The 22294-nt window shown below is 40.1% G+C and overlaps 1 protein-coding gene across 1 annotated transcript in view; it reads right to left on the bottom strand.

Annotated features, from left to right (window-relative positions):
* GPR39 (G protein-coupled receptor 39) overlaps positions 1–22294 on the bottom strand; it is an 82316-nt gene that overhangs the window by 58170 nt on the left and 1852 nt on the right. The window lies entirely within an intron of this gene.

The following is a 22294-nucleotide window of genomic DNA, read 5'->3' as shown; positions in this document are numbered from 1 at the left end:
CCCCCCCAATTACTCAGTTCAGGCACTGCGTAATGCAGGACAGAAGCATATGCCTTTCCTTTGGCAATTGCATTGTGTTATGCTATTAAGAAATATGCCCAATCTGCCTTCTTTTCTATTGTACTTCTCCTAGATTGATGTATACCTCAGACCAAATAGTTCTGCATGGCCTAGACTGGGGTAATTGGATTACATTTATGTGAAACCCAAAGTGGTAGACGTTCTCCGAGGTGATTTTCTTTTTCAGACTGCCATTAGAGTCCCAAAGAAACCAAGTACAAAAGCCTAAACTAATCTCACATTAAACAGGATTTTTTTTTTTCGATCAAGTTGCACAGGGAGGTTGACTTTTAATGGGAGTTGCGCAGCTGGATACTTACACACAGAAAAAAATCCCCAAACTCCTTACCTCAAGGGAGGAACTTCAAAACAAGAGAAGTGAGGAAATCTGCATTAGTGCCCACACGTGCTCAAGTTCACCCTGCTGTGCCAACGGGTGATGGTAGCTGGTTATTCATGCAGTAGCAAAAGCCAGGATAATTGGACTCTACTATAGCCAATAAAACACACTTACAAAGGAGTCAGAAATCATTATCCCTACGGTGCAGAAGTGTCCAAGGCACAGGGAGAATGTACAGCTTGAACAAGGTCACTTAGCAGGACCATAGAGGAGCTGGGGTCAGAGCCTGAGTCTCAGAATAGTCAAGGGACGAGTGCATTTACGGCTGATGGGTACTAAGAAGATAAGCTGAGAAGTTACTGACAGATTTGCTGCTCTGACTTTGGTGTCACAGTGGAAGAGGAAAAAGTCCTCCATCTTAAACATAATAAAGGAAGATACTTGTGACACATTTTGAATGCCTGAGATATTTGTGAATTGTTTAGAATGGCTACTGTGAAAGGCCCCAGGATGCATTTAGATGTGCGGGCTAGGAAACACAGGGCACAATCAAGAAGCTGGGTGAGAAAGTGTACCTATCACTCCTCGTTCCCAACAGAGGAGTATTCTCAGAGTGTCTGGACCTGTGCCCTGTGCCTGGCTCAGGACCAAGGTGATTTCTTTGAACTGTATGACTTCCAAACTGTAAATAACAATTTTGGACTGTGAAAGGATTTTGTTATATTTCCAAAGGGAAAAGATACTCTTGTTTGGAAATAGAATTCAGAAAACCCTTTCAAGACTACTCTGAAGCTGAGGGGAGACCATTCTTTCACAGACGCGAGGGGTATTAACTATTTTCCATTATCTTACTAATTGTCTCATAACATCCCAGCAGCATTTATTTTTCCTAGTGCAATGCAAGTGAATTACATCTGAATGGGGAGTAATTAAACTAGTTTGCTCTTTTTATTTTGTCTCCCTCGCAGACACAGACCTAATTTGGGTTCTTCTTGAACATTGTTGCCACAGTATGTACTATACTTTGGACTGAATAACAGGGAACATGGAGTAGTAGTTTAACCTGCAGGGCAATTTGGGAAAAGAAACATGTAACAATACCAGTAAAACTGAGTCTGAAAGGCTCCTCTGACCAGATTTATACCTTTTTCCTCAGAGCGCAATGCCTTCAGCAGGGAAGCTATGTATTTTGTCTCAGAAATTAGCTAATTTGCAGGTTTTTGCATGTGCTTACAACCCAAACCATAAGCTACGACAGAGCTGCAAAGTGATGGGGACTGGTGAATGAACCCAGAAACAGATGCAGAGATCTAACAGAAATCTCACACGCAGCAGGCTTGCAGTTGTGGGCGGATCCAACTCAGCACTGCCAAACCACACCGCATAGGTGCCTCTGGCTGTTCGTATGTGTGGTGCGCAGTGCCCATACATAAGCTTTGGTTTCAAGCAGACAAATACATGTCGAATTGAAAACCAGGCCTTGCAAATCACTGCAGAGAAAGGTCATGCTCCTGTCTCTGGGAAAGCACCATGTGAGGGGAATAGCAGCTGTCCTTTGTGTTACACCTCACACAGAGGCACTTTTTGGGTGGCTCCCCCGCCACCCACGGGACAGGACAACACACAGTAACTGCCTTGTGCTGGCTGAGCTGTCCCGTTCCTGGGCTTTCCTGGTGTGGCTGGGCCATGTCACTTCCCAGGGCACCTGTAATGGGGCACTCCCAGCACTCTCCCAGACTATTCCTCGGGGGGGTGTGGGTGTGCATCTTTTAACTTAGATTTGTTTTTCCTCTTGGCATCACCCTAGTTTGTTTTTCAGTCAATGGTTGATGTAATTTTTATGTTTAGACAGGAAATTAGTCAGAGCTCAAGGATAACATCAGTAACTTCTGGTACCACAGCAGGTGTACACCTCTGGGCTTGCACATGTGAGAAGTGACATCAGTGTGTATTAGTGGGTATTAGGAGATGTCACTATGGGTGTGACACAACCTGGAGAGCCCCAGAACCAGATGTGCCCTCAGTTCTTCCTCCTTCCCTGCCCCAGATGGGCTTGTTATTTATGGGGTGGGAGGAACAGGGGACCCCTCAACTGTTGATTTTGCAGATCAGACCAAACCATCACATCAATGCCTTTTAGCTTTATCTTTATATATTAGGGCCTTCATATTCCTAAATGCTAAGCTAAAGAGACCCAGAACTTTTATTTTAACCTTTGTGTGAGAAAACAAGATTTTTTAAACAAATTTGTGGTTCTAAGGGTCACTAGTTTGATGAGAAAAAACCCCCCAGCGCTTCAGTTCTGAAACAAATGGGTGACCTTTTTTCACCCATCCCCCCCTTCGCCCCCACCTTCTTTCCTTCCTGCTCCCTCCCTATAACTTCACCGTCACCCCACCCTCAGCCCCATTTCAGCTAATAACAGGGAATGGAGAAACATGGGAGGGAGGACAAGATGAGAACAAAAGTACTTAAGAAATGGAGGAAGTTACTCCTTTAGTTGGCAGATATTCTATCAAAAGCACACAGGGGATTTTTCTTTTTTAGGTTTTAAAGACAGTCCTAGAGCTCAAACGAACCCTAGCTTCAAAATGGAAATCAAGGAGGGTTCATTTTTCATCAACCTTTCAAAATTCATTCCAGAATTTGCTAACACGGGCTGGACAAGTCATGTATAAATGGGAAGGAAAAAACTAGCACTAGAAGTCATAGAAAGAAGCTTGTTAGACCATGCATACCTTATTAAAAAACAGGATGTAGAAATTAACTAGCCCAGTAAATTACTTTTGGTTTAAATGTTGTTTTTCTAAATTTCCTCCAAACTGAAAAAACCCTGATAATTTAAAACATTCTTCTTAAAACCAAGCAATCAAATAAACTCAGACTTACACAGTAAGGATATTTAACTTGGTAATTATCATTAAGACTATTTTCTATAAGAAATGTGGCAATATCACAGTGGATGTATCATTGACAAATTTACCTATAGATCTGTATTATGACAAGTATAAAAATCTATCCACACTACAACACAGCTCTTCATAAGAGGTTTTGATAGTTGGGTATGTAGAAGCTGTCATGAATACAAATGGAGGGAAACCCTCTTTCCAGCTGTTCTGTAACACTAATGTTTTTGTGTGTCATTGGAATAATTTTGCTGGTTTTTAAAAAAAAAAAAAAAAAAAAAGATACTGAGAAGGTTTTTCTTCTTTCAGCTACACCATTTGAAGTTCTTGTCCAATCTCTATAGCAAAAACACGGAGCACCTGAGGGCATAGTCTCTAGGTGTAAAGGTTACAAATTTAGCTCAGTTATTGCTAGTAAACATGTTTATTTCAAAAGGTGCAAAGAATGAAACTTGTTAAATAAAAACATGGTGATGGTGCTGTTGAGACAGAACAACTTAAGGTAGGGGCTGAGGGAATGAAATGAAATCCTATTTACTTCTGATTAGGGGGAGGAAGGGGAGAATGAGAGAGTTTGCTACAGCTGAGCACTGAGAAAGTTGCTGTTTTCTCCATAACTGTGAAGGGGTAAAACTAGTTTACATTTTTAAAGCCTAATTGCAAGCAAGTTAAATAATAAATAACTCTGGCCAGACTGTAAGCAAATATATGTATATTCTTTGGTGTGTGGTCCTGGGGCATTGAAAAGTTTTTAGAAGATGAGTCTTAACTGGTTCTCCAAAAGAAACAGAGGCAGCTGGACAGTAGGATAAAAATTTGAAGTTGTAAAAGCTTTAGTTGAAGTCAGAATCCTGACTTATGAAAGGAATAAAATCTTTAGTATGCTGTGGATGGGCAATTTCCCATATAGAAAATCTTCTGTCCAGTGCTTTCTGTTACTAATAGATCCTGTGTTTCAGATTATCTTCATCTGTAACAGCTAACAAGTAATATGGCTTTATGAAGCTGCCACCTCTTTCTCCCACAAGAGAATTAAAAAGGCCTCTTAGTCTAGGCTCCAAAACAAGAGAGCAGACAGTATTAGCTCTTCTTCAGTCAGACTGTGCATATACATGCATATAGCTCTGATCAACAGATTTGGTGCTTGTTTTCAGGCGACTGTCCTGCCTGCTTAAGGGAGAGCACAAGGGCCGTAAAAAAAACTATTATGGCTAGGATGTAAGAGGGAGCCATAGATTTTATGAACATCAGACACTCCTGGCTCATAGGATTTTATAAGCTACAAAGAGGAAGTTGTCTTTGAAGCATAAAGTGGTGGACACTTTGCAATCACTTTTGGTCTTATGGGCATTCAAGGGGAAAACACCCTCTGTCAAATCACAGCCTATATAATCATATTTTCCACATATAAACTACCAAATTAAAGGCAGGGAAGATACTCAAGGAGAGAAGTCTTCAAAGCAATTTCTTGTATTATCTGCAGGTACCTACTCACAGACTGCTGTTCAGCCAGCTGAGAAGAAAGAGATTGCAGGTAGAGCAAAAAGGAAGATCAGTCTCCAAAAACTGGTTAATAACTCATGTTATGTCTCAAATCAAATGCCAGTACTAAACCACACATTTATCCCACCTAGAGATCCCCGCATTTTTATCCATTGTTGATTGACTTAGAACTGGCATATTGAAGGAGGATGTAGAGGAAGAAGGGGAAAGGAAGAAGAGGTGTCAGCTTCATTTCTTCACATCTCGGTATCATGGGTTTAGAAAACCTGCACAATTAGCATCAGATGCTGGTTTTCTGAAAAGTCAAAAATATTTGGTTGTGCAGCAAGTATTAAAGTGACACCCACATCACTCACACAAATGGCTATTCCTGTGGAGTGATGTGTGTCTGAATTCAACTGTACAGTTTCATTGCTCTCTTAATTTTACTACACTCCATATAATTCTTTTGCACATGAAACTGCATATTAGAAATTATAAACCTACACCCTACGTGTCACAGGAAGCCTGCCTCCTAAATGCATAAAGCACAGACATTTAAGGCACCAGTGTGTCTGAATGTGCAGGACTATGAACAAACAAGCCTGCAGGCTGTCCCTGTGTTACTCCAAGACACGATCAGACAAAACAGACTCACCCAGGAGAGCTGCAGTCTGTCCATTTGGAAATATGACTGCCCATCAATGACAAACTAGAGACACTGTAAAGCAAATAGCGGAACTACTGCACAGGCTCAAGATGAGAAAAAAAACCCTCCCAACATCTCCATACTCAAATGAGAGAGAAAGAGAACTGTTTAAAGCAAAGAAGTCCCTTATCTAAAAGAGATAAAAATGAAGACTGTTCAAATGCAGATGAGGGAGAGATGAGGTTTTCTAACACTGCCAAGGGAGAAATACAAACAGGCTGCATTTCAGAGCCCCAATGTAAGTTATATTAAGGAGTTTTATTCAGAGCAGCAAAACCTGTGTCTAGCCTAATCTGCAAATACACAGAAGTTATTTTTCCTCTGAGCAGCTACAAGCTGGTGCAAATAATCCTTTTCATCTTCCAACACCAGCATCAGAGGTGGCTGACACTGAAAGTCTACTAGAAGCATTTCTTGCTACTCAAATCCATCTCCCCATGACAGCTGATTGCAGTTCATTGTCATCTACCAGCCCATGATGAGTATCTTAAAAAAAGCAACACATGCTGGAGCTCCTGCTAACCATGATCTCTTCAAAGAATAATAATTGTTTTTACAATGAAGATTCTTGCATGTGCATTTTCAGGAAACGCAAATGTGAATTACCTAAAACGTGCTACACAGTTGTCACATAGCCTGTAGTTTTCAGAGGTAGCTAGGCCATTTTTCTTTAGTAAATAAACATTTCTTACCTAGTTTCAAAATATTTAATACATACACTTAATATGCAACAGCCATGTTAATAAAAACTAGAGCAACTGTGTAAGTTGCATTTCCTTTTTACCATCCTTTCTGGTTCTAATTATATAGATTGTGTATGTTTTGACATAGCAATTCTTTCTTTTTGTCTGTAGTGCAGATATAGTGGGCCCTTGGTCTCAGACTGGGCTCCAAAATACTACCATGTAATAGATAAATTACAAGATGTCACTGAAGTATCTACATTTGTATAAATCAGTACTGCTTCTGCTAAGTCAGGATAGGCTGCTGGATATCATTGTTTTCAGAAGTTGGTGATTCTAAACGAGCAGCATCCAGCTGCTTTGAATTATTTTAACGTTACAATGGACATAATAGGTTCCTTGCAGAATTACATTTTATTCACTAATTGTCTGCAGATCTGCAGAATGTAGAAGATTTTATTTAACTTCTCTTTTTACAACTGGTCTGAGGAAGAAATGCAACTTTGCCATAAAGTTCACAAGCTGCAGATCTTTTTTCTGTCCTGTAATACCTTAGATGAGGTTCAAGTGCTTTGGCAAGGAAATGTCCAGAGCAGATTCTTTTTTTTATTTTCCCCCAGCTTTCAAGTGGTGTATGTTCCTCTATGGGTACATACACAGAATTTGCAAATACTGAGAGCTATGCATGTGCTCCTGTGGGAAGGCAGACCTAATACCGAAACTCTGCTCTGTTACAGCGCTCACGTCAACAGTTTCATTTATTTTGGCTAGAGGTGCCTATGATTTAGTCATTAATCCTGAAATAGAATTTTCATGCTGAAGTGGTAGTTAATATAAAACAGTGTTATTACATTGAAAATAATAGTGCGTTTAAGAATCTCAGTGTTTCTTTTCCTTCACACACAAGTTTACACGCCCTCACAGTTACCAAGAATGAGTGAAAGTGCTCCCAGCCTAAAGACGACTCCAATAATATCTCAAACTATGCAAACTTAGAGAACAACTTTTAATCAGGTTAAAGAGATTTGTGTTCAACAGCCAGCTTATTAAATTTAACAAAAGGGACAGCAAGGAACAAGCCTGCAGAATCCCGGCAGCTGCACAGCTCCTGGCCATCTCCAGCTGCAGCCAGTATCTGCTCACTTCTCTCTCTGTCTTTCTTAGTCCTGAGGATGGATGGTTGGAGAGAAGATGCAATGTTAGCAAAGATAGACTTAGACAGGGTAACTTAACCTGCTTGGCATAACTAACAACATGGCAGAAGCTACAGCAGCCTTTACTAGCAAGCAGAGAATAAATTCTCATTAGACTAACATAACAGGAAAAGGCCAACACATACAAGTCACTTTATGATGATCTGCTGGAAAATAGCTCTCAGCCAAAGCACCTTCATCCACCCAATGTCACAATAAAGCAAAGTAGCTTCACCCATTTTAATTTTTATATGAAAAAGTATTTTATTTTGCTGAAGCTATCTATTTCTAATTTAATTATGCTGAATATTGAATTCTACTTGTGTAACCCCAAATTGTCAATACATTATTTCGCTCCTAAGGATTTCAGGTCCTTTCCTGTAAGACAATGCATCTCAGTTTATTGAATTTCTATAGCATTGCCCAATTTTTCTTCTTTGCTTGCATACCAGAATTATTTATTGTAAAAGACTTATTTTAAAACTCGGATGACAAAGATATGTCCCCAATGTGATTTCAAGGATACACTTTTAAAAAAGAAAAAAAATCCTCAGTAATAAATAAGTTACATGTTCATGGGATAGGAAGCAGAATAATTACTCAAGTGCTTTAAATAAATTGTGGTATCTAATGTTAATCAGCTTTAGTAACCTCAAAAAAAAGGAAGTGAATGTACATTCATTTATATTCATTAACTAGGCAGGTTTTCTATTTTAGGAAAGCAAAGGGGTTATCATGAGATTTTTGTTTCTATTCATCCTATAGAACATCAGTCCTTGGATCAAAAGCATGATGTTTCAATTTAAACAGATTTTTTTCATGCCTCAGAATTTTCTCCTCAAAACTGTATTGAGCAAAAATGATCAGAACCATTGATACATTAAAAAAGTAGGAAAACTAAATAAAGAAGTTTTGAACCTTAGGGACACTGACTTTCTCAGTGTTGCTTCAAGGGATAAAGAATTTGAAAATGGTGATGTAAAGATGGCAATTATTCCTGACTTGAAAGTAGAGTTCAGTAGAGTTCAGTCAACAACATTTTTGTCACCAGAAGTCTGAAATGCTTCTAGCTCCTACTGAATTCAGTGCATTGATCTCCAGTGGAGCCCAACAAGAACGGCATTTGCCTCACTCCCTAGGCTCTTGGGGTTTTTGCTGAATGTGGCATTTTACAAAAGGTGGCTGCTCAGGATGGGAGCTAGGGCCCCCTGAGCTGAGTCTCCTTAAAGACTAAAACAAACAAGCCAACAAACCAAAAACCCACCCCAGAACTGAAATCTCTGAAAGTTCCAGATACACAAAGAGGAAGCAGTTGTTTCGGGTCCTGTTATTTTGGGCTGCTTTTCTTGTAAAATGCAACATATATCCAACCAAAAAGGCTCTGAGATGCTGACATATGACAAAGGGTTTGGTGAGAATGGCTACTCCTAATTAGTCAATACTCCTATATATGTATGTATATATACATGCATGTCTGTGGGTGTATATAGATACAGACTGTTTTAGCATTCCCTGGTGTCAAAAAGCCACATTTTTTGCTGTCACATGAACCCCCAGAAAAGCAGAGACAGGGTATCGCTCAGTGTACCGCTTCCTTTGGTTAACTGATATCAGGTATCGGGCCTTGCATGCCCCAGCGGTGCAGGCAACTCAGAGGTTTGAAGGGGCAGTGCAAAGTTTAACTAAATGAAGCAGTAAAGCCAGACTGATCAAAAGCTCTTGGGAACCACAGTGCTGAACTTTTAAACTAATTTGTGAAAGGCAGCTGACATCTGATGTAGGAACCAAAGAACCAGAGCAAGCTCAGTGCTTGCTACCCATTGTGCATCCCAACACCAGTAATTTTAGAGATCAAATACGACAATGTGTGTACACTTAAGGGAGGATTTACTAATTAGTGCTAATTACAGAGTAAAATCTTCCTTTGATATGAGGAGGAAAACCCAGGACATCTTGGCTTTTCCTGAGCTGTTCAATGCAGCTGACCTACTGCTTTCTTCTACGGGGCAGGCTAGTGGGCAGGAGAGGCAGAGCGCACACCATAAATTCACTTTCAGTGCAGAGAAAAAAACCCTCCCCAATGACTACTTTGTGTTCTGAGACAAAGAAAACCAGAAAACTAAGCATCCCAAATTACCAAGAAAAATACTTTTCCTTTTTTTGTTTGGGGTTGTTGGTTGTTTTTTTTGGGTTTTTTTGTTATGTTTTTTAAAGCAGCTCTTCATTATAATGTAGCAGAGCATCCTGCTTTTGATGAAAGCACTGGGAAATGTTTGAGAAAAGCACAGTGGCCAAGGGGTCAGGCTATCAGTTTCAACTAATATAAGACAATTGAAGTGAAAAGTGATATATCTGAAAGACAGAAAATAAAATGCAGAGCTTTATTACCAAGAAGGTGAACGAGAAAATAGCATACAAAGATAGGTGGACAATTCAATAGTAAGGAGAGGGGGAAATTCATCTAAGCACTGCTATGGTCAGACTACTTAGTGTGAGGGACTATCCCCTAAGACTACTTGGCCCACCATCAGGTACCCTTAATTCTCCACTGATGCCTATTAAATTTCATTAATGCAGTGGAGCTCTCTCATGCCCCAAGAGGTCCCCCATAGAGAGCATGGCACAGGTGCCAGCTCCGAGAGAGGAACATTTTTGTTCAGTTTCCATTTCCAACCAGAAACATCAGTGCTTGTGAGAGCCCATTGTGGCTCCTTGATGCTGTCCATGTGGTGTGGGGAAACTGCCTTCCTCCTGCCATCTTAACAAATTTGGGAGCAATCCTTCACCTTGATTGTTAAAGACTAAAACCAAAACAACCAGAATCAATTATAGCATTCAAGGCCCAGGAGGAAATTTAAAAACAAGCTCTCAAGGACAGAGTTTCAGTGAAAATAGATCCTTGTTGACAATAGGCAGACCTTCTCTGAGCTGAGGACTATGTTTCAGGACGACTACACCATGTACATTTCCAATGCACTGGAGCAGCAAACAGAAACATATTAGCTGATTCGCAGCACACAGAAGGGTTAACCTTACATTTCATGACTGAAGTTAACCCATATAAGGCTATGATATTCAGTCTGAAGGGAAAAGAAATCAATTCTGGTTCCCGTGGGTAGGATTTCACCACTTGATTAGAGAAAGAAATGAATCTTTAAAGTATACTTACAGGAAAGATATTTGCCATTTGCATGAGAGATGGGAATGGCTGCATCCCAAGTTAATGAAATCAAGTCCTCTGTGCCTGTTTGAGGATTTCATCTATTTGAATTATGCAAATATCAAATATAACTTCATTGTATAAAACTTCAAAATGAGAATGCTATCCATACATCCAGGGAGGCAAAAATATTCCCACTCCCCAGACTTAACATTGTCTAATTGAAGGCCAACAAGAGGCTATGATTTGGTCCTACAGAATTGCATTCGAGCTGTGACGGTCGATTTAAAGGACATTCCTGCCTGTCAGCAAAGAAACATTAAGTCACTTTAAATTTCACTTCCATTTGATAAGGTTAAAGCAATTCTCTCTTGGAGATAGAGACTCAGAGGCAGGCTTTTGAATGCTAGTCATTGCGCACAGGGAGACTGACAGCCACGTCAGTTGTGAAGGAGTGTATCAAGGCAGGTATCAAGGCAGGCTGGCAGTGTGGATATCTGGCAGCAAGAGGAGCATCACAGGTGATATCTTGCCCTTGATTCAGAGACCAAAACATGCAGGAAATGGATCCTTCACTTGCAGGGACTCAAGTGTGCACCAAGCTCTGTGGTCCCAACCAGCTTTCTGAAAGTCTCCTTTGCAACAGGTATTTGCCAAGAAAATGTTCAGCTTGCGTAAACTTGCTGGACATTCTCTGCAAGTTCAGCACCCTCCCAAAGTCACAGTGCCACACCAAGGAGCAATAAGCATAACCTCTTCTTTTCAACCCAGTGGATGCCTGGGCTGTATGACCAGAGATGCCTCCACTCCCAACACAGGCAACCACATCATGGACTTGCATCAATGATCACACTCTCTACTCCAGAAACTGAACTGGTTTGGTTCAACTCTCCACTTGGAAGGCTGTCCCTGAACATGTCCTTCTCACGATTACAAATTTTCTCATTTCTGTCTGCACTCATTCATGGCCCCTGTAGACCTATTAGTTCTTGTGCCAGTGCTGTCATTTAGATCAATGCAGAGAACATGGCAATATTTTGTAATATCAGAATATTTGCACTTCAGGACAACATTTCCTAAATTGTCAATATGCTCTTTATAATAGAAAGGAATGCATTTAAATATTGGCTTGGACCAGAAGACAAATAGAAAGGGGACATTTGAATTTCAAGTCGCTATCAAAAAGCTTTTTAGAATTCAGTAGACATGAATATAAGCAGAAATAGGAAAAGGGAAGGGAATCAAGACAATGGAAAGTTTCAATCTCCAGACATTAACTTTTAACAATGAACTCCCAAGGGTGACTCCAAGTACACTAGGTGTGGAAGATCTTTTATAAAGGGCACAAGAGAAGCACTGAAAGAGAGAAGAGGTATACACTCACCAACCTCCAAAGGCACAGAGATCGTATTTGCTCTGGCTTTGCTCAGACGGCTTCAGCTGAGAAGTGATGGCCCTTCGTACCCACCAGACCAGCAGACAGCAGTTTCACAAGAACTCTCTCATTCTGCTCTTCTACTGTTGGGTTGGGGTTTTTTTATAGACCAGATTAGTGAATCCATACTCAGCATGGATTTAAAGCTCTGTAGATTCAGAGTTGAGGAAGGGTACTACAGCTTTCAGACTCAAGTCTCTAAACCAAAGAGGAAGATATGTGCATGCTAGAGGGAGGGTCCTTGGTTCCTCAACTGAAACAAAGGCAATTTCAAACTCCTTGACATAAAGCCTAACTTAAACAGGCTGGGCTCCCTGGGTAGTTTCTAAAGATGCACAAGAAGACTGCTAAGCTTAACTCAATGCACAATGATATCAGATTGAGTGTACCTGGAGTCACTCTATGTGTGGCTGTTACTGAATCAGTCCTGCAAGATTTTCAAATCATGGTACAAACTAGATCTTCCTCTTTCCTTGGTACTCACTGCCCCAGTGCACTTGTAGACTAGTCAAAGCCAGACATATTCTTCATTTTGCTACATTAAAGAATACAACCTCAGTTTAGCTTCGGATAAAGGTTTATCTCCCCATTCTCCAGTCACCTTAGTAGCCCTTTTCTCGAGCTTCAATGTGGGTAGTTAGACATTGCATTTTTTCAAAAGTTCAAGTTAAAAAAAATATGTATTTTAACCCATTATACTTGAGTAGCTAAGTTACCTCCCTAGAATCATTGTCCAAGATTTTCAAAGATATGTGCACATCTGCAAATACCAATAGATGATTTTACACATTTTGTCAGGAGTTGATGTCATCATTACTACCACTAGAATTTGTGTTTGGCTTTCAAGACAAAACCACAACTTAAATATCATCTTTTGAACACCTGTGACACACCCATTCCATCCATTTTAGACCTGCATTTCTTTTAACCGATCAGAAAGAACTATTCAATAAATTTGTGACAGAAAGTCAGAAGGCTTTTAGCTATTTCACCGTCTGAAGGGCAAGGGCAAACTTGACCAGCACTCTTGCTTTTGACTTCCTTTTGTCCTTCACCATACCATGTTAGTTCTTATCTAATGATTAAAAATCTGACATGTTAAAGTCTGTGTGTACCTTATTGCTGAGGTACTGCTATCTTTAGTTACCTTAAAAGTTTCTGATTGTTGGTTCAGTCATATCAGTTTCAATAACTCTATTCTATAGATATCCTTAAGCATTAGTAACAGACTCAGTTGGTGAGGAACTTCATTCTTGAAGCCTTTAATGGACAAATTTAAGTTCAGTATTATTTTCAAAATCAGGGACCTCAACAGTTGTCTTTATTGGAGAGATAGAATATGAGGCACAGAAATTTAAAAATCAACAAATACTGGAGCTTATCAAACAAGACACATTTTAGCACACACACAGAGATAAAAAACACACCCAGTAATAAATAAATTCTTTCTTGAAAAGTTTATATTTGGGGAGGCAGAGGTGAGTAGGAAAAAAATAAGCACAGTTTGAAGTAGAGCATTTTAACTGATTTTTTCCTTGTCCCATTAAAATTTTTGTTCTGCCATCTTAAAAATCTCATATACCTGACTGAAGGCAGACTGATTACTTGCCTATTTCAGCATATACAGAAAGGTTCAGATTAAGACCAGACACACTGGGATAGACCTAAGACTCACCTGCCCATTCATTTCTCTCTGTCATGATCCCACATTGACATCTGTGGGAGAAGGAACAAACAGAGGGATTTTCCTGTACTATTCACACTGAGGTTTTGGCACCCAGCAATATCAGGACTTTCTAAAGTGGAGATTATATCTTGTTCTTGACAGCACTATCCTTCAAGGTTACATTTAATGTCTTTTGGAGCCCACTTTTACATTTGGCCTCTACAACAGTAAGTTCCACAATTTACATTTTACACTTCATGGAAAAAGTGCTAGAATAATTGTAGTTATTGCAATTTAATAGAAGGGGTACATATATACTGAACTCCGGGGATTTTTCTAGGAAGGAGCAATCAGGACAGTCTTTTAATATTTCTTCAAATCAAAATCACCTTCAGCAGCACCATGCTAGCTAGATATACCACTAAAACAAAAGACTGATCATGAGGTGGCCTCTCTTTTAGCTATGTAAGGCAATTACATTCAACAAAACACAAGCTGGCAATATTATATGGAGGAGCAAAACAAGGTGGATTTCCAGAAATGCTATATGAATAGGGACAAAATGTTTAGCCCTTCTGGAAGGGGCTGTATCTGAGCTCTTCTGCAGGGGTGAACTAGAGATTGGAGCAGAAGGGCTTCTTCTTGCAGATGCTACCTAATAAAACAAGAGAAGAGAAAGCCATTTACACTGGCTGAGAACAAGGATGGATAGCTAAGCAATGTTATCTTCTCTGATGCACCCCACTGTCTGGGTTTCTTTATACTCATGAGTAAAGTTTAGTTTCCTGAAATTACTACCTATGTGCACCTGATTGCAGGTGGATGTCAAGTGTTTTTTGAGTGCTTGCAGAACTGTACGTGTTTCCGTAACAAGCATACACTTGCTGTCAGAGATTACCCCACTATAACCCTGCAGTTTCAACTTAAATACCGTCTTTTAAAAATTCATAAGAACAAACATAGTAAGTGCTTTTAAGAGAGAATTAAACACAACAACCAGAAGCCTAGCAACAGCTTAAGGGGAAACAAGGAAAAGTTAACTCAGAACAATACCAGACCTCTTTCTCAGTTTCACCTTTCCTTGTAAGTCACTATTTATACTATTAAGAGGTTCTTGACAGACTCATTTAATCTGCAGTATTTTGACCTTGATATTACTCATGCATCCACAACAGAGATCCGAAGGACAACTGCTTTCTCACTTAAGTATATGGCTGGCATCTAGCAGCAAAAACATGCAAATGATGCCCTCAAAAAAGGCTAAAAGTGCTACAGCACATTGTGTCAAACGTAAGTTGAAATCTTAACTGTTTATCTTCCTTGGAAAACATAATTTTAAAATTCCTGCTTACTAATTTTTTACTAATTTTTTACTTACTAATTTTTTCACTTTTTTTTTCACTTAAGTATATGGCTGGCATCTAGCAGCACTAAAAAAGTGCTACAGCACATTGTGTCAAACGTAAGTTGAAATCTTAACTGTTTATCTTCCTTGGAAAACATAATTTTAAAATTCCTGCTTACTGATTTTTTACTTACTAATTTTTCAGCTGTGCTACTTATCCAGTAAAATTGCAGATTTAGGAACTCGTAACAGTGAAAGGGAAGAAAATAGTCTTTAACCTCTTGGTTGGTTCTCGGTTTCTAACAGAAATGTTGCCTTTAGGAAACCAAGAGGTTATGTAGGATAAAATTGAAAGCTTCACATTACTAATAAATGCTCAGATATTAAAATTCTTCCATTAAAATTCATAGGCTAGCATCATTGCTTAAAGATAATGGTCTTAACATCAGCTAGGAAAACAAAAGATTTAATTTTGTGAAATGTGGTGTAATTGGAATATGAAACAATAGAGGATAGATAATGCATTTAGTTTTCACAGGTGAAGACTTCAATAAATCATCTGTGAACATGCCACAAATGAGTCCTATCTACTGAAACTGAGGAGCTGTAAGAGCAATCTACATTTGAGATGGTGTCTGGCTCTGCAGAGATAGCAAGAAAACAGAGAGAAATTGGAAAATGAATGCTTAAGACAATAGTCTCTTGACCAAAGAATGAGGGCAGCAGACCAAAATTGGTGGGATAGGGTTATTTAATGTAGAACTACTGTATTCTGTCTGAGGGTTACCTCCCTCAATTCATTTAATACATGGAGCAACATCTGTATTTCTCCACTTTGAAGGAAATAAATCTTCCAGCTTTCCAAATCTTTGAAGAAAGAGACAGCTTCTAAGGCTTCTACTTGTAAAAAAACATCTCCTCGGGAGGGTTTGTTATGATACAGAGTGCCTTTTTCAGAAGCTGAGATGACACAGCCAGACTTCAGCTCCCCAAAGGCAGCAGCCCCTGCCTGTTTCTTGGCTCACACTGCCACAGCAAGGGATGTTGCCTGCACTTTCCTTCCTTCTTTCTCTTAGCATATGCCTAGGGCTGCTGGAAGAACCAAGGGACAATAGGTTTATTACCTACAACTTGTAAGAGAAACAGATGAAAATAATACTAAGTTTAAGGCCAGCACTGGTAACAGTCATTAATGAGGCTTAAAGACTTTGGGCAGAGGCAAGTGTAGGGCAGAAGTACTTCAGAAATCTCAGCTGTTCGCTTAGTCCCTGGACAACACAGATGGTAGAGTATAAAGTGGAAAGGTACTTGTGCTGCATGTGCCACAGGATGAGCCAGGCTGAAGCAGTGCACCCACACCTATAGCTCACTATCAGACCAAGTGAAATACCAACTTCCTTGTAGGCATCAGGTGAAAGACAGGAGCAGGGCTACAATTTTCACTGAGCACCAGTAAAGTGCTCATTGTCCTCATGGGATTCTCACGCACAGAAGCAAAGACAGTAGTCATCTGTCCACAGAGACCCTATCTGCCAGGATATGACATATAGAGAATTATGTGGATTACACTAGTGGTGAATTTGGTTCTCTGACTACAGTACTTGCAGGGTTAGGTTGTTTTTAAAGCTGCAGTCTTTTCATGTTGAAGCAATTTTTAAGTACTCTAATGCAAAGTGTAATCGCACATTGATTTTTCCATTAAAACTACAAAAGTCTTAAATACCCTTGGGGTGCTGGCCTCAATTAGTCCCTATTCTTCCATTCTTTTTCTCTCTGTACCATTTTGCCATCCCTTGGTGTAGGAGGAAAGGAGGACTGTCTACTTAAGCCAAAAGCACACTCTTCTATTACGTGAGTCCCGTTAAAAGCAGGAGTAGATAAATTGCTTTCTGTACAATAGGGAGGAAAATTATGCTGGTTTCTGCTTATGTTCATCTTTAAATTACAGTGTGGGAAAACTGAACATACAGATATCTGGATTTCAGCAGTTTGCCTTGAGTCTATTTTACTGTGGCTATGTAGATTTTTAAAAGCAAAAGAAGACCCAGAGCTCCTCAGATGAGGTTGTTTGCACACAATTGCCCCAAGAAGCCATGAGCCCTGAACGCAGCCTTTCCATTGTCATCTGTTGAATAGCTGAGCTTTGGGTTTATGCTACCAGCATTCAGTAGCATTTATCGGTTTTGCTGTTGACACCAGGTTAATACTTTTGCAGAAAAGTGGAAAGCGAATTTTACTGAACACCATTAGGTAAATCCTTTGCTTTTATCTCTTTTCCCGAGAGCAGCACCAAAAAAAAAAAAAATCTAACTAGTGACAGAGGGTGGGTGTCCCATTCAGTTGAACAGCCAGACCCCAGTCTGTTGGCCTAAGTGTTCCACATTCCCTGCTCAGCCCACACTACTCATTTCAGTGTATTCAGTCTCCTCCTTGTCTTGTGTAATTCGAAGACCTGCTCAGGGAAATATGTGGATGGAGACACCATATAAAACACAGAGATGAAAATCATACCCAGCCTACGAAGTATATATCTCCAGGCACCTCTCCAACAAAGTCTCTGAAGAAAGGCAGCTGAGTGGAATAATTAAAGAAATGAACCAAGAGGACTCAGTGAAGCTGAGTTTAAAGATCATGGGCTGAAGCTGTGTTCTGGAATTTAATCAATTAGGTTATTCTTTCAATTTTTGTTCTATCCCTAAGCTTTACCTTTTTCAGTATGGAAAAAACCCAGCCAATTTCCAGCCTATGAAGAAGCATCTAATTTTCCTGTAACAGAAGTCCTACCATTGTCAAGTTATACTGTGCCTGAGTCATCGCTAGATGACAACCACGTATTTTTCACAACTACTTGAAGTAATCTGCCTCCTGAAAACCCATTTGCCAAGTGCCTTATGAAATACATTTCCTTAGTGATCTTTGGAAAGACTATTTCTACACACAATACCTTTATTCTGAGCAAAACATTAATCTGCCAGCAGTAGTGGATGGGGAAAAAAATGGTGCTCCATCTTAAGTTCTAAGAGGTCTGTTTAATTTCTGACTCAAAGTTTTATCTAGCTTTAGCTTATGCCAAGGTACAGCTGTGTTCATGGTGCTTACAGTAGTATTGTTATAGAATAGCATGGCATTGTTTTAATAGGTGCCACCAAGAAAGTGGCAGGAGAGAGGCCACGCAGCCCAGCAGATAGGGCATTAGCACAACATACAGCAGATGCATTTATGACTCTCCATAGCATTTGTGGCCTTGGTTATGTGATACAGAGAAATGATTACTTGTTTTAAGATTTATTTACTTATTTACTTATAGAAAACTGTTTAGCAACTTATTTACTTATAGTGGGTTTTTTAATATTGTTAAGAATGCTGCTTGCTTAGACTGTTCTGTGAAATTTTACCAAGGACTACAGTGTTCATCAAAACAGTTTACTGTGAAAATCTACCAGGGGCTACAGTGTTCAGCAAAATATTATGCTCTGTCCTTGAGGAACAGGTGGCTGGCTCTAACTAGTTGGAATTTTGCTAATGAGTAGAGATAGTCATAGATGAATGGTTGAAGTTCTATTGGTTCTCTTAGATAAGATAGAAAAATAAACCGGCTGAAAAACACTTCTGTTATTCAATAAATTGGCCAAGAGAATCTGCGCATAGTCCGTGGGAAAAACAGGGTGAGAAAGACTACAAGCCTTCCTCCCAAAGACCCTCGAAGATGACCACCAGGAGGCGATGCGCAGGTGCAAAGATAACAAACTGCTGACACCACGCTTTCTAACTAACCCAGCCCTACTCATGCCTATGTATGTTTGCATTATGTAACCCATACATGGATATTTGCTGTCCAGGCATGTAGGCAAAGTTTATCTTACATCATAGGGTCCCAAGGCAGAAAAACTGCAGTTCTGTATTGATGAGAAAGAGCAGAATTACCTGCCCTGCTTGGCATGGGGGAGCTGATGGTGCCAGGCTGGTACCAGCAGGGTCTCCAGTTAGGTCCGTCCAGCTGCAGCTCTGGCTCTTGCCAACTGCTGCACCTACAGCAGCATTTTAATGCATCCACCTCAACACTTTCAGATTAATTTGATACTTCTCTTTCTGGAAGGAAGAGCTCGGGATGGATGCATGTTTCTTCAAGGACAGGAAACAGAAAAGAGCTGCCCAGATGCTGGTTGCCAAACAGCAGAGCACCCCCAGTGCCTAGCAGCCCCATGCAGTGGGACCCCTCTGCTGTGCAAACAGAGGAGTATCGCTCCAAAGGGCAAACTGGAAGTGTATGCAGAGAAAAGCAGAGGACGTAGCAACACTAAAGGACTTTTTTTTTATTTCGACGTTATTTACTGTGTTAGGCTTGAGGCTGTTTTATACAAAATAATTAAGGCTTTTAAGAAGAAGCACAAAACTGAAGCTGCCAAGGGAAATATCACAGAAGCTTTAGAACGATGGATTTTTCATCTGGGATAGTCCAAACTCACTTCATTAAAGAGTACAAGTTCAGATCAGTCAGATCCAGTCTGATGACAAACAAACCATACACCTGCTTTTATATAAATGTGGCTTTATATTATTGACCAGATTAAGCAGTATGTATCCATGGCCAGAGAGCAGGCACTGCTAGCATGGAGCCGCTGGTGCTGAGGCCCACCTCACCAGCAGCTTGTGTGGAGTCTTCTCCCGTACTGCTCCCCTTTCCCAGTGAACAGGCCACCTGTTAACATTTCCTAAAGATTTTTGACTTACATAGTTTCAGCTATGAAAGTGCTTTCTTTTGTAACATTTATAATTATTGCACTAGCTCTATCTTTTGTTTACAAGGCTCTTCCATTACATTCTCCTTCTTTGCTATAACCCCGTTATATATAATAATACATATTAAATCTCCAAACTCACCCTTTCCTGAGAGCTCACTTCTGTGGTGGCAGGGCACCTCAGCTCAGGTGTTAAAGCAGCAAGAGGTCCCCAGTGGCACCTCGTGACCATTTAGGTAGCCCTCTGATCACTGCCCTGCCCTTTACAGCCACAGGAGAAAGATGAGATTGAGTAGCCACAAAGACTGAATAAATCCCTGTCAGAATGGGTTGAGCATTAGGTTTCAAATGCTGTTAAAAGTTTGTGTTTCATCAAAGTGCCATCAGTCGAGTATTTTCATAAGCACTACAGCTATCCAGTTTCTGATGCTGGGGGTGGAGAAACTTTTCTTAACAAATGCTATGAACCACTCAAAAAATTAAAGTTCAGCTATATTTTCACTGCTATTCATGACAGTCAACACTCAAACAGACCCACGTAGACCTTCACTAGGAGAAAGATCTGCAGTCCCAGCGTGACCAAAGCTACTTTATGACCACAAACATAGATAACCCACACAGTGTCAACCAGTCTGATCTATACTGCTCATATGGATGGGCTGACCCACTGGAGGCAGTGGAGTTTTACCACATGACTCAGAAGATGATTAAATAAATCACACACACAGAGATTGCAGGAAGTATGCCCCAGTCTATCCAAAAGTACAAAATGCCTACTTACAGGAGGAGGAGCATTAAACAGACTTGTGCTATCATGTTTTTCTTGAAGCCAACAAAATAATGAGACGGAAGTAGGAAGAAATAGCACTGCAGAGTCTACTTTATAAAAACAGAATTGATTTGCTCCAAAACACTGGAAAAAATTTGCATTCCTCCACTGGAGCAAATCTACCAAAATTCGAGCTGAACAGCCCCTGGATGTACCCCCTCCCCAACACCAGACATAGAGTTGTTATTGCAGCCGTTGGGCCAGTCCCTCCTCTCCACCATGAGTGTAGCAAGGTAGCCAGAAACAGAAAGAACTGACATCTCTACATGAAGGACTTCAAATCCCCAACCTGACCATCTGGGCTTTAAGACTCAAGATTTGAACCTTGCAGCCACCTTTCACTCGACAAAAGCTTTTCCTCGCATGAGCTTAGCCTGCCCAGCACGGTGGTGCTCTCCTTGCTTGGCCCCTTGTCATCTCCTCCATCACAGCAGTCATGTCACCCCATCTGGACCCCATCCTGCAAGCATCAATACTACCTATGGCAAGTAGTCTTTCACTTTCATGAATTTTCTTGAGTGCCACTCAATAACATGACACTAAAAAAGCATCAGTTCCTTCTTGTGTCTTCTTCTACTTAGCTTTTTCTTATCGTCAGGAGATTTATGAATTTAATCTCCATTTTATAGAACTTATCACTTTTAACAACTAGAAGAAGAAAATGCTAAATTGTTTTTATTGCTGTTAGATGTTCAAAGACATCATGCTATATACTGTCATTTACATTTCACATTAAAAGTGAAATATGTTGGGAATGCGCAAGTATTTGTTTTAATTTGACCCATCTGTTAAATGAAAAACAAAGAGGACTTCTAAATCACTATATTTAAATTCAGCGATTTGTAAACAATTTATATGTTCATTTCTTCTGGGTTAAAACTGCCCTGAAGCATCACTCTTATGAAATCTCCAAATTAAATTGCTTTGCGTTATTCTCAGGGATGCAGGCCACAGTTTCCCTCTCCTCAGTTTATTAATTTATTTCCCAATCCAAGTAAATTAGCAAAACTTGTATTAAGAGTCTTGCCACTGAAGTAATTTTGGGGAATTCATGGAAGTATCTACTGACTCCGGAAAGCTGAGAGCACAGAGGAATTGTTAGATATTGGTGGCAAGATAAAGGACAAGCCAATTGCTTTCATTTACCTTCTTTTTTAACACTTCTACAAGCAACACTAGGTCTGCCCTATTCCATGCTAGACCATCACCAAGCAGAAACAATAATCAAGAAAGGGAAGAAAAACTGCGGCAATTTACCTTCACCCCTCAACCAAGCTAGAACTTGCTCCAGGATTTGGATCTTAGACTGGGATTTAATGTACCGATGGATTAATTTACAAGGGGAGAGATCCACAGACATTTTTAAGAAGCCCACAGTAGCACTTAACTTAAAGAGCAGAGCCTTATCTCTTTTTCTGCTTTGTGCAACATGCTGTATTTGGCATTAGCTGCTAAGCCTCTACCCCAGAAATCAGTACTTTTAGCGGAATAAGGATACTGAGGGCCCCTCTATCACCCAGATATGGGGCCTTTTGTCCCAGACTAAGACACATTGCACGAGGAGATGATTTCTTCATTAGATGTACACTCTGAGTGTGAGGAAGAGCTCTGTACGGCCTGGGGTGTCACATCTACCATTTGAAGCTTTTGTCACCCTTTCTGCTTGTACTGTGTGCATTTCCACCTTTCCCCAAACCTTTAAGTCATATGCCTTGTCAGTATGACAGGTTTTCACCATCTTCCCAAC

Source organism: Athene cunicularia, assembly GCF_003259725.1.
Source record: "Athene cunicularia isolate RWA chromosome 7 unlocalized genomic scaffold, athCun1 chr7_part1, whole genome shotgun sequence".
In the NCBI taxonomy this organism is placed as follows: domain Eukaryota; kingdom Metazoa; phylum Chordata; class Aves; order Strigiformes; family Strigidae; genus Athene; species Athene cunicularia.
Note: the sequence above shows the minus strand (reverse complement) of the source record. Positions and strands in the feature narration are given on the sequence as shown.